Source organism: Balaenoptera physalus (genome assembly GCF_965194825.1).
Source record: "Balaenoptera physalus genome assembly, chromosome: Y".
NCBI classification, from domain to species: domain Eukaryota; kingdom Metazoa; phylum Chordata; class Mammalia; order Artiodactyla; family Balaenopteridae; genus Balaenoptera; species Balaenoptera physalus.
Genome location: NC_138904.1, coordinates 10,006,801 through 10,018,893, shown reverse-complemented (window position 1 = coordinate 10,018,893; position 12,093 = coordinate 10,006,801). Strand labels below are relative to the sequence as shown.

General features: G+C 43.6%; 1 pseudogene across 2 annotated transcripts; it reads left to right on the top strand.

Annotated features, from left to right (window-relative positions):
- Window positions 1-5,207: 5,207 nt before the first annotated feature.
- On the top strand, window positions 5,208-11,099 carry LOC309653376 (ras-related protein Rab-9A pseudogene; annotated as a pseudogene). Of its 2 annotated transcripts, none has more exons than XR_014268794.1 (3): window positions 5,208-6,133; window positions 6,784-6,811; window positions 10,005-11,099. The product of XR_014268794.1 is annotated as a ras-related protein Rab-9A pseudogene (transcript). The 2 variants fall into 2 exon arrangements; XR_014268796.1 differs by having other exon boundaries at window positions 5,997-6,133; window positions 6,784-6,960.
- Window positions 11,100-12,093: the final 994 nt, after the last annotated feature.

The following is a 12,093-nucleotide window of genomic DNA, read 5'->3' as shown; positions in this document are numbered from 1 at the left end:
GACATCGTGGTAGCTTGGTCTGATTTACACAGCGTTCTCCTTGTCTAGCTGTCTCTGAGGTAATGCTCAGTGGTCACCTAGATAATTTATTTCATCTGACAAGTTGTGCCTCCAGTTTGGTCTGTTCTTCTGGTATTTTGCTTAATTCTTCTGTTTTGCTTGACTTCTTGCTGTAAGAGATCATGCCCATTATTACACTTAATGACTTCCTTGACTTGCCTCTCTTTCATCTGTTTCAGCAAAGACGACTAGGAAGACTGGTAATAAAGAGTGGAGCTAATAGGCTGTTAAGCGAGACACACCTGTATTAAGATATAAGGAAACAAATACACCTCAGGCGAAAATAGAAATAATGTAAGGATTAGCCATGCTTTTGTTGCCTTGGTTAGTTTCTTCAAGCCTCGGTTTCTCAAGCTATGAAATGAAGTGGCATGCCTCTCACTAGGGCATTCAGAGTGAGTGCAAAAGGAATGTGTGATTTTGGAGAAAAAAAAAATTGTTCCTAAATTTAAACCAGGAGTGATAAATTCAGTTTAAGTTTTTGGAAGTGAGAGTTAGTCACGGGGTTTCAGATTTGAAAATCTGAAATTTTGAGGAAGCAGTTTATAAACCCAGCGTACTCTCCCTTTGGTAACTTGTTAGAGGAATGTCGTTTTTCAGCGTTTCCTGTTGCATTCAGTACTTATTTTAAAGTGGTTTCCTCATGTGACTTTCAAGTAAGAATCAAGTTTTTTGTCCTCTCCCACACATTTTTTTTTCCCCCACACATTTTAATAGACCTCAAAAATAGAATGGGGGAAGGAACTAATTGAGTAGAGAAAGAAAGAACTGTAAGTACGGTAAGTACAAATAGAAAAATAAGAATAGAATAACAAGAATGAAGGAGGAAGTAGTTCACTCTTTGTTCTCAGTTTAGCATTCATTTGGTACCTCATCGAATGGAAAGCTTTGTACTAGATGCTGCAGAACCAAAAAAGGACAAATGAATGGATGGCGTTAAGTGTTGTGTGTCCCTCCCAGGGAACTGACGCTGTAATTAGGAAACACACATACACAACTGACAGATGGTTAAAGCATAAGTGAAGGAGAGCTGTAATAGAGGTGGGATGGTTATGAGAATGAGGAGAAAGGTTAGGTTTCAGGGGACGGGGGGTGTGGGTGGCAAAAGTGGGCCTTTGGATGACTCGGATTTTCCTAGCTGTCGATGTTGAGGGGGGGGCCTGCTAGTCCCAGATAAGGGCCTGAGCAAAGGCTGGACAGTAAATGCCTGTGATAAGTTTGGGGATGGTGACTTGTAAGGATATAATTGGGACAGGCAGGTACGTGAGGTTGGATAGCTCTTGGAATGCCATGCCCAAAATCCTATATAATAAAAGTAATAAAGAAATAAATGGATTTCGTTATCTGTAAGGATGGAGGCAGTTATATCCATAACCAATAAAAAGTGTCTACGTTTAATCCATACAAACATTTCTATTTGAGATATATATTCTCCATGCTTGGATCTGACTCCCCCTTGGTTTACTGTAATATAATAATTGGCTTTGGAAGCCAGCATGGGGGCGGAGAAGGCCAGGGAAAAGGCTACTACTGATACACTATCCATGAACAATTGATAGTGCAAGATAAAAGTACACAATAGAAAAGCTGGAAAAATAGTGTTATGAAAAGGAAAGGGTTGCTTACAATGTGCTCTTTTTATCTTTAGTTTTGAGGTATTTGCTGAAAGCATAGTTCATTTTCTTTCCTGCCAGTAACCTACTTAACCAACTTCCTGTTCAGATTAGTGTGCGCCATGTATGACACGCATTGGTGCCTGCACATGGTATTGTAATCCTAATAGAGTATCTGTGTGTGTGTAACTGGCTTATTGAAAAGGATTCTGCTGAAGGGACAAGGAGATCATCTGTGGCACGTGTAAATCTAATGTTAGGGTCTTACTGCTAATTCTCAGGCTGATATAATTCCCATACTGTAAAATTCACCTTTTTAATGTATGCAATTCAATTGTTTTTAGTATATACACTAAATTGTGCAGCCGTCACCACTATCTAATTCCAGAGTATTTTTGTCATATCCCCCCCAAAAAAAAGAAAGAAAGAAACCCCATACCCATTAGCAGTTACTCCCGATTCCCTGGAACCACAAATCTACTTTCTGTCTCTATGGATTTGCCTATTCTGAACATTTCATATAAATGGGATAATATAATATATGGCCTTTTGTGTGTGGCTTCTTTAAAATACAATGTTTCTGAGGTTCATCCACGTTGTTGCGTGCATCAGTACTTCATTCCTTTCTATGGCTGATTAATCTTCCATTGTATGGATAGGCTACATTTTATTATCTGTTCATCAGCTGATGGACATTGGGTTGTTTCCATTTTTTGGCTATTGTAAATAATGCTACTTTGAATATTCATGTACAAGTTTTTGTGTGGATGTGTTTTCATTTCTCTTAAGTATATGCCTAGGAGAGGAATTGGTGGGTCATATGGTAACTCTGTGTTTACACCTTTTTGGGGAACCGCAGATTGTTTTCCATTATCGTTGCACCATTTTACCTTCCTGCCAGCAGTGTATGAGACTTCTAGTTTTCCCACATCCTCATCAACACTTGTTATTGTCTGCCTTTTTGATTTTAGTCACCCTAGTGGGTGTGAAGTGGTGTCTCATTATAGTTTTGATTTGCATTTCACTACTGGCTAATGATGTTGACCATTTTTGCCCATTTTTAAGTTGTTTTTTGAAAAATTATTGATTAATTTTAAGAGTTTTGGATACAGGTCCTTTATCAGATATAAGATTTGCAAATATTTTCTCCCATCCTGTGGGTTGTCTTTTCACTTTCTTGACAGTGTCCTTTGAAGCACAAAAGTTTTAAATTTTGATGAAGTTCAGTTTACCTATTTTTTCTTCTGTTACTTGTGTTTTTGGCTTCATATTGAGTTATTTTTAATATAATCTTGAGTTACAGAAGAATTTAAGAAACAGTTGTCCTTAAGGTCTGGTGGATAGCAGTATTTGGTGAAACTTTAAAAGAAAATCATTTCTGTTTCATTTCAATTACGGCATTCAGTCAAGCTAGGCTTTAAGTGAAAACGAAGCTTTAAAAAATATTGAGTCTGCCAACCCCTGTCCAAATTGCAGATTCAAGAGCAAAATCAATTATTGTGGTTGCCTTAAAAAATACACATTTGATATTAAAAAAAGGAGTATGAATTTGCAACCAAATCAGGACTTTGAAGACTGAACTCGGTATTGATTATTCGAGGTTTTCTTGCAGACTTTCATGTTAACCTGTGAGCTTTTACATGGTGTCATCACGACGTGCACGTTCTTCAGGTTTATCACTTAACAATGTATTTCTACAGACCTGTGTTTCCATGTCTCCTCAAGGGCGGCAGACGATCCCCAATTATGCATTTAGGTCATTTCCGTTTACCCCACTTGGAAAGTCATTCCTTCCTTCCTTCCTTCCTTTCCCTCCTTCCCTCCCTTCCCCCTTCCTTCCTTCCTTCCTCCCTCCCTCCCTCCCTCCCTCTCTTCTTTCCTTCCTTCCAAGATGGTTTTAGAATGGTATGAGGATGTATTTTTTTGGTAGAGTCTAGAAAATTGACAACTCAGGGAAAAGTCTGGGCATTTTTGTCATGGTATAATACATTTCCATTAACTGATTCTTTTTAGAGAGCTTGTTTCATTATAAAAATGAAATTGCCATGGGACTTCCCTGGTGGCGCAGTGGATAGGACTCCATGCTCCCAATGCAGGGGGCCCAGGTTCGATTCCTGGTCAGGGAACTAGATCCCACATGCATGCCGCAACTAAGAGTTTGCATGCCACAACTAAGGAACCCGCGTGCCGCAACCAAGATCCCACGCATCCAAATAAATAAATATTTTAAAAAATGAAATTGCCGTGATAGGCATGCTGATTTCAGTATTGTCTCTGCACATAGAGGTACGTGCAGGGTGTGCTAGGAGCGCAGGGGAAGGGCTTCACGGGGAGACGAGGTCTAGCTGCATCTCCAAGGGTGAGCAGGATTTCGCTGCCCGCCAGAGAGCAGGAGGAGGGGTTTGTAGTGAATATCTTACTGCAGTCTCAAGTACGAGGCCCAACCACCGCAGTTTTCAGCCCCAAAGTCGCTGATACCATTGGTACTGACAGTTGAGAGGGATGGTAAGGGATCCATCGCAGCTCTGCCCGAGGCCTCCCTCCCGCCCTCGCCGCAGTCTGCTCTTGATCGCAGCCAGCTGCCTTTCTGGACTCCGCATCTGTTCAGGTTGCGGGCTGCAGAAGCTATTTCAGGGCTCCGCTCGCTCCGAGGGTGTCAGCAGGAATCCTTCCGTGGCTGCTGAGGCCCTGCCCGCCCCAGGGCCCGCCCGTCCAGTCCCGTCGACACAGCTCGCTCCGCTCTCCCCGGCTCCGGGTGCCCGGCCCACCCTGGCCTCTCCCAGGACGTGCCCGGTGCCTTGGCAGGGCCTTCGCACCACTGGTCCCGCCTCCTGGTTCTGGCCCCCTCCCCCTTCCACAGGTTCCTCCTCCTGCTGCTGAGCTTTGCTGGTGGTCAGACCAAATCCCCCAGCAGTGGGCTCAGCCTTTGGGGAGGCTGGTTCTAAGGACGGCACGCGCCTGAAACGGTCATGGAGACACTGCTTTAGAACAGCCCACGCTGGAGACTGGTGCATAGTCTCGCGCTAACACAGGGGAACACTGCCGATGGTCCTCTGGCCTTGGAAGTTACCGCTTCTTTCTTTAACTGAGCGGCAGGTGAAGTAGCTCTCTCTGTTACAGGATCATGTTGGATGAAAATGTAATTCCCCTCATGGCTGGAATCACGCAGCTCCGTGAGATGCTCACACTTGGGGCCTGATCTGACCTAGGGAGCTGCAGGGGCAGAATCCCTGCACTGTTTAAGCTGTTCTTTGGGTTTTGGTTGTGTGTTGTACTCTATAGCACGTACCTCTCATTTGTAAGACTTGTATCAGTTATAATGCAAGAGGGTTTGTGCCCGGATTGTCAGCTCCCCCAACTACGAGCCCCACCTGCCAGGGCCTGGGTGTGGCCTGCATCCTGAGTGCCTGGCCGGGGGAGGCACGCACTGAGGACTCCTGCAGAACTGCTTTCCTACCCGCTCCACGCGCTCGGCTTCTGGGAGGCGCCGCAGGGTTCTGCAGATGTGTGATTGCAGTTGCATTTAAAACATGTTCAAATTGGAAACTCTAATAGAACTTAGGTAGACTCAGATGTGCTTTATCTATATGTCAGTGGATTGAATACTAGTAGTTCTGTCAGGTTCACTTGTTTCTGTGCAGATCTTGAAATAGAGCAAGCAGGTGGAAGACTCTTCCCATTGCTACCCCTTCTTTTCATTATACCTAAGACAGCAACAGGAGCGCCCTCTGAAATAAACGCAAAGGCAGCTGAGACTGCCGCGCCTGTGGGTTAGCTACTGGGCTTTGGAGCCGGTCGCATTCCGATCTCACTGCCCCCCTTGACGAGCTGTGTGACCTCGAGCAAGGACCGTAACGTCTCTGAGTCAGAGTCTTCATCCACAGGGTAGGGATAATGAGAGGCTTGTGAGGAGTGAACACAGTGAAGCAGAGTCAGTGGCTTGCAGGGCTCAGTCAGTGTTAGCGTGGTGGTGGTGGTGGTGATTTTCTCCTTAACCCCCAAATATCAAGATTCTGAAGGGTATCATTTTTTTCATTGAATTTATAAGTTGAGGGCTGCTTTACGTAAGTCCCACAAAAATGCCCTTTGCTTTTAGAAAAGGGAGGGACAGGGGTTTGGAACTGTTGGTTTAGACCGGAAGAGGCTAGTAGTTCAGCACAGCTCCGCCTGGTCGGTACAGGAGGCCTTCACCCGGAATTTGGTCTGTAGGGCTAGGATCCGTTGGCGTCCTAATGTCTGCCTGCGTGGCCCTCTCGTTTGTTCTGCCCAGGACTCTTCTGAAATTTGACTGAAGAAATGGCCATAAAAGAAATTACCTCGTTTCTATAAAGCTCCCAGTAAAGACTTCTTCATGTGTCCATTCCACGGAGACTCCCTGCGCTCCTCTAACGAGCCTGGCACAGGGGTGAACCGCTCCCCCGTTGTCCGTGTCCAAGTGGGTCTTCCAGACAGCCCTAGACGTAGGTACCGCTGTCACCGGAGTCGCCAGAGCTGCAGGATGTCAACTAGCCTGCCCACGAGTCTGCGCTCTTGGCCTCTGGCATGGGGAACCAGTCCTCCTTTCCGACAGTGGGCCTCCATTCGCTCACAAAATTTCCTGTCTGCCTTGGCTGCCCAGAAAGAAGCTTCACGAAATTCTGCGCTGCCTTAGTCTTTGCCTGACTTTTCCTGTGTCACATTGGGTGCCTCTCCCTTGAGTGGTCCTTCTTTTTTCCTTGTTTGTGTTAGCTTTATTCTGTGGAATATGATTATTCTAAAACACTCAAAATTTGGGCAGATTTTGAGTAATTTATAGTTTACATTTCATCTTAACCAAATTTTACAGCTGTCTAAATGGGATACTTAGAAAGGTAGGATGGGTGGGGGCAGGTGAAAAACTTGTTGGAAAAAAACAATGGTTAAAGTGTAGTATTTGATTCTAGGGCTATTTTTAGGCTGAGAAGGGTCATGGGCAGCTTTCAGGTGCAGTTTTCCTTTTAAATTAAGAATCTAGCTACTAATGGAAGTCAGACATTTCTTTTGCATTTTAATTCTTGTGTTTACTCTTAAAGTTATGAAAGCAGATTGAATCTACATTGCTAAGGTGTGCTTTCTGATTTTTTCTTTGCAGATGATGATGTTTGAACTGAACAATTAAGGTAAGATTATGGCTTATGTCACATGCTTTTCTTATTCAGCTTTCTTTATAGGGTTTAGCTGATTGCTAAAGTCATGTTTTAGCTTGGGTGAAGATTATTGCCTTTGGGCAGTCCTTCTAAACTGGAGTATAAAAGGCCTTCATTTTAAGGTAAGTTTTGAAAAGAGCATATCAGGATACGTTTATTCATTCAGCTTATACTAAAGAAGTTTCAAAGCATTTTACTGTTTTCAGAGAAGAAAAAGGGGACATTTTGAATGTTCATAAACTCATTATGTTACGTTAATGTAGAGATTGCATGAAGCTAGCTTTTGTTAGATGTCAGTGGGAAATAAGATAGTCCGTATAATTATCTGTATCACCATGTGTGTTTATGTTCAATGCTACCGTTAGACTCGGAGAGCTGTTTGTACCTGTGTTAGTTGTTTGAGCAAAGGCCAGCGTACCCCCAAATAGGATACCTGGGAGACCCCAAATTATACATGAGAAATGTAAAAAATTGTACCCTATTTCCTGGTGTGTGGGGCTAGCGTATCCCAAATTTGTTTGATCAGAATAAGGGCACAAACTAGGAAATGCCACATTATTATGAAGAAAGAAAAGAACTATGAGAGTGTCCTGATAGAGTTACGAATTACAAATCTCAAGGAGTTTCTAAGACTTAATTTGGTAGATGTATGTAACCACGCATCTGGGTGGAGGTTGTCAGATTGCACAGTCTGGTTTATAATTTGATGTACAGATCCTAACAAGTTGATGCTGTACAATGAAACTTTGTGTCCAGTGAGGCAGTTAGAGACTTACTAAAATCCTGAGATAAATGATAGACTAGAATTCAGCACATCTGTTACACCCTTGTAACACAACGTGGAACATCTGTGTTTATATAGCTTCAAAATCACGAGAAAGGAACAATCTTGGGATGGGGGGCTGCTGGGGGAGGTTCCCAGTGTAGGGTATGACGGTGCTGAGCGGTTCTGAGGGCCCAGCGGTTAGTTCGTGAAGTGGGGTTGGGTTCGCCAGCAGAGGGAGCAGCACGTGCCAGGACGAAGGCAAGGGCGAGTGTGAGGGCCGAGCGTGTGGATCGGAATTTCACTTCCCTCTGGCAGTGCGTTTCGGAATGGCTGATGCCAAGAATGGGCAGCAGGGCCAGGTGTCTTGCCTTAGAAGTGGGACTTAGAACTGAATCTCTGGAGAAGCACTGAAGAATGTTAAAGAGGGAGCGTTAGATGCTTTCCTTGTGTCAGAATAGTTGGTGTGCTTTTTTGGTTTTGCTACTCTTTTTTCCTAAGTTGAAGTCGTGTAAGCAAGATTCCAAAGAATTAAACAAAGGAACCGATTTAGTGCACTGTTACTATGTCAGGAAATTAAAGGGCTTGAGATAGTTTCAGTTTCCTCTCTAATATTAATTTAGCCTGAGCATTGGGCAGAGCCATCCATTGAAGTCGAAAAGTCTCCAAGTAGTATGCACTTTAATTGCCTCACACTTTCGTTGGCCAATTTAAATTGTATTAATTATAGTAGTAATTACTGCAGTAATTTAAAAGAGCTAATAAGAGTTAGGGACAAGTTGCCACATATTTATAAGAATGGTGTGTAGCATGTAGTAGGAAATGCAGAATTCTTGCACGTTATGGGAAGTGTTCAGTTACATTATACCGGGTCATACTTGCATATAACCAGGCGATTGCCAGGTAATGTTTGTTTACTGCAGTGATTTTGCAAATTCATCCTAGTCAATACAACAATTATTGTTCATGCCTTTATTACCTTCCCATTGAGGGATTCACAATATCTACTTTCATGTTCAAGTTAATTACCATTTTTCCTCTAGGGCTGTGCTGTCCAATACAGCTGTTGGCTCTTTAAATGTGACTATTCAAATTAGTGAAAATTATATAAAATTTAAAATTCATTTCCTTGCTCCCACTAGCCACTTGCGGGTAGTGGCTGACATATCAGACAGTCCAGATGGAGGACATCTCCATCGTTGCAGAAAATTCTGTTAGTGCTACTGTAAAGGTTGTCTTCTTTTACAAATATCTTAAAAGCCATTTAATATTGAAATATTCACAGTTTAAATGATATAATTTGATTCAAAATAATTGGGCAGAAGGGAGAATGGGACGCTATGGAGGAAACAAGATTTGCTGTAAGTTGATAAATGGTGAAGCTAGGTTTAGGGTCTGTGAGGTGTCATCATATTATTCTCATTATTCAGAAATTGTGTATGTTTGAAAATTTTCATAATAAGGAATTAAAACAGAAGCCTTAAATAGGAACAGAGCTCCGCTCCCACCAGCCTACACAAGGGCGTCTGAATCTCTGTACCCGCCCCACCCCGCCCCCCGCCGGGGGACTGGTGTCGGGGAGGGAGTTAGTCCTGCCCCAGGGCTTCCCCTGAAGGGTACGCATGGTACCACATTTTTGTTTAATGTTCATTTCATTCCCCCTCGAAACACACAAGTAACAGCCCAGGCGCGCATTTGTTCAGAAGAGTTGGAGCTGCCCAAATGAATCTTCTGGGTAGAATGTACTAGGTTATGATATTATATCAAAGATTCGAGTGGTGCTGACATTAATGTTAGCCAACTCAAAATAGTGTTCCTAATGAAAAGAATAGAGTCCTTTACTCGGTGGTTGGCTTCGATCTATTTACAGCCAGATCAGTCAGTTGTGTCTCTGGTTTCCTGCTTACCAGCTCCTATGGGGATGGCGCTGGGAGAGAGAAAGAGGTGGGTTGTCTAGAAACCCCCTGGCCTGAGAGGAAAGCCATCAGTGAACACTGTCACCGTGCCACCGGAGGGCTGTTTGCAGTTGCTACAGAAACGTGCCAACTTTGGTCTCCCACTGCATCTGTAACAAACGGTGGCAGGGCTTATTGTGAGCCAAGAGGAACGGTTGAGAGGACAGTCTTTGGGGTCAGACTTGGCCTTGAGTGCTAGCCTCAGTCAGCGGTGACCCGAGGAAGGGGAAGAATGAGCCCTCAGCAGCTGTCAGAGAGAGTGACGGTCGGGTGGTGCCTGGCACGAGGCGGAGGGCTCAGTAGGTGACATCTCTTGCCGTCCGGTATTCCGTGCGCAGAAAGGAATTGGGGCTCTGTGTTTTATTTCCCTTAGACACTGACATTCATAGAGGCATGTAGAGCCATGTACAGGTCTAAAGGAATGTAATGGTACCCTTTTATTTTACAGGGTTCCGAAATCAGAGATCTTGAGATTAAAAATGGCAGGAAAATCATCGCTTCTTAAAGCAATTCTCCTTGGAGATGGTGGAGTTGGGAAGAGTTCTCTAATGAACAGATATGTGACTAATAAGTTTGATGCCCAGCTCTTCCATACAATAGGTGTGGAATTTTTAGATAAAGATTTGGAGGTGGATGGACATTTTGTTACCATGCAGATTTGGGACACGGCCGGTCAAGAGCGGTTCAGAAGCCTGAGGACGCCATTTTACAGAGGTTCTGACTGTTGCCTGCTTACTTTTAGCGTCGATGATTCTCAGAGCTTCCAGAATTTGAGTAACTGGAAGAAAGAATTCATATATTATGCGGATGTGAAGGAGCCCGAAAGCTTTCCTTTTGTGATTTTGGGTAACAAGGTTGACATCAGTGAGCGGCAGGTGTCTGCAGAAGAAGCTCAAGCCTGGTGCAGGGACAATGGCGACTATCCTTACTTTGAAACAAGTGCAAAAGATGCCACGAATGTGGCAGCGGCCTTTGAGGAAGCAGTTCGACGAGTGCTTGCTACCGAGGATAGGTCAGATCACTTGATTCAGACAGACACAGTCAGTCTGCACCGAAAGCCCAAGCCCAGCTCATCTTGCTGTTGAAGTTCGAGAGGTTGCCCGTGCGATCTAACCAGCTCACACACATGCACAGATAAGCACAGGGTGGAGACGAGAATTCGTGTTTGCAGCGATGGATCACGTACTCATGAAATTAAACTAACCACATTGCTGCCTTGTTGGTGGGTGGGAGAAGGGACACATCCACTCCCAGGAGAATCTCTTTACTCAGTAATGGCACCTTACCTTTATAAGTTGTAACGGTTGTCTAATAATGTTTAATTTAAATATGTATGTCACACAGCTAATAAATGAGATGACCAAGACTTTATACTTAAAACAAAACACTTGAGTATCCTAGGAGTTACTGTTTTTTCCCCAGGAAAATGGAGAACTACTTTTTCTATGTGTATATTTTTATGTAATTAGCACTCTGTTCCTGGTTCAGGGAAAACATGTCCTAAAGCAATAATGTTAGATATTAAAGATTAAAATCCAGTGCATTTGCTGTGTAGTCGTGTGATTTGAGGACGTGTTCATTCGGTTTAGAATTATGTGCGTGTTCGCTTTTTCATTCTACGTATCAGGAGTGATCTCACTCATAATCACTTGTCACTTGTGTGCCCTCCCCCGCCCCCCAACACAGAAGCCGGCTTTATCACTCTTGGAGGAGGTACTGCTTCTGGATTGTACTGTGTGTGCGGGTAAATGAAGACATCTTTATTTGGTCATGTATTTATTCAGTGTCTTCTGTGTCACTGAGCTTTGTTTAGTGATTTGGTCTCAAGGAGATTTTTCGTCATTCTGCTGCAGTGAGCAGCCTTATTGATGAGCAAGTTGTGGTCTTTCGTGGGTAAAGTTCACGCGCTGCGCCATTCATGCGGATCCCATCCCACAGAGGAACACCAGTGCCAGGCGCACGTGTTAGTGAGGACAGGACCCTTGGCTGTGGAGCGGTGGGTTATCAAGCCACATGCTTTTGGGGGGTTGTCCTGTGCGGGGGGGTACATTTTGGAACAGCTAGGTTGAGAGATTTCTCTCCCTGGCCCTGCTCCTTGGAACCACTTGACACAGAACACCAATATAGTAAGCTCAGCTTTTGAAAATCTAATTTCCTAACACAACAGATTTGGCTCTAAGCAAAACATTTTCACATTTTAAATTTGGGGAAATTAAATCTCTCTGTAGTCTCAGGTTAGAGATAGCTGTAGTTTTTATTATTTATAATCAATTACGCCCCCGCCCCACCAAACTATAATCCTCCATTCAGAAAACAAAATAGGAATCCACCATTAACAAATGAGTGTATATTATATATTCCCTTTGTTTTTTTCTCTAGGGGACTTGCCTTGTTATTTTAAATCAAGTGTACCCATTGTTTAGTGACTTGCCCTTTTCTCTTAATCTGTCTGGATATATTTCCATTATATAGTAGACCTCCCTCATTTATTTGCTGCATGGATGTCTAGCAGTTTATTCAAACCGTTCTCTGCTGAT